Source organism: Arachis duranensis, chromosome 6 (genome assembly GCF_000817695.3).
Source record: "Arachis duranensis cultivar V14167 chromosome 6, aradu.V14167.gnm2.J7QH, whole genome shotgun sequence".
Lineage (NCBI taxonomy): Eukaryota > Viridiplantae > Streptophyta > Magnoliopsida > Fabales > Fabaceae > Arachis > Arachis duranensis.
In genome coordinates, this window is record NC_029777.3 from 13,668,156 (window position 1) to 13,669,481 (window position 1,326).

The window sequence follows — 1,326 nt, forward strand, 5'->3', positions numbered from 1 at the left end:
CCTTACATTTTCCGGACTAAAATCTAAGTATTTCCCCCGAACCATAGTAAGATAATTCTTTGGATTCGGGTTCACACTTTGGTCATGGTTCTTGGTGATCCATGCATTGGCATAGAACTCTTGAACCATCAAGATTTCGACTTGTTGAATGGGGTTGGTAAGAACTTCCCAACCTCTTCTTCGGATCTCGTGTCGGATCTCCGGATATTCACCCTTTTTGAGTGAAAAAGGGACCTCGGGGATCACCTTCTTCAAGGCCACAACTTCATAGAAGTGGTCTTGATGCACCTTTGAGATGAATCTTACCATCTCCGATGACTCGGAGGTGGAAGCTTTTGCCTTCCCTTTCCTCTTTCTAGAGGTTTCTCCGGCCTTGGATGCCATAAATGGTTATGGAAAAACAAAAAGCAATGCTTTTACCACACCAAACTTAAAATGTTTGCTCGTCCTCGAGCAAAAGAAGAAAGAAGAGAGTAGAAGAAGAAGAAATGAGGAGAAAGGGGATGGCTTTGTGTTCGGCCAAAAGGGGAGAGAAATGGTGTTTAGGTTGTGTGAAAATGAAGGAGTGAAGGAGGGTTTATATAGGAGAGGGGGAAGGGTAGGTTCGGCCATTTGAGGGTGGATTTGGGTGGGAAAGTGGTTTGAATTTGAATGGTGAGGTAGGTGGGGTTTTATGAAGGATGGATGTGAGTGGTGAAGAGAAAGATGGGATTTGATAGGTGAAGGGTTTTTTGGGGAAGAGGTGTTGAGGTGATTGGTGAATGGGTGAGGAAGAGAGAGAGTGGTAGGGTATGTGGGGATCCTGTGGGGTCCACAGATCCTGAGGTGTCAAGGAAAAGTCATCCCTGCACCAAATGGCAAGAAAAAACACGTTTTTAGCCATTTCTGGCGTTAAACGCCGGGCTGGTGCCCATTTCTGGTGTTTAACGCCAGCTTCTTGCCCTTTTCTGGCGTTTAACGCCAGTCTGGTGCCCCTTTCTGGCGTTAAACGCTCAGAATGGTGCCAGACTGGGCGTTAAACGCCCAACAGCTAGCCTCACTGGCGTTTAAACGCCAGTAGGTGCGTCCTCCAGGGTGTGCTATTTTTCTTCCTATTTTTCATTCTGTTTTTGCTTTTTTCATTGATTTTGTGACTTCTCATGATCATCAACCTACAAAAAAAAATAAAATAACAAAAGAAAATAGATAAAATATAACATTGGGTTGCCTCCCAACAAGCGCTTCTTTAATGTCAGTAGCTTGACCGAGGACTCTCATGGAGCCTCACAGATACTCAGAGCCATGTTGGAACCTCCCAACACCAAACTTAGAGTTTGAATGTGGGGG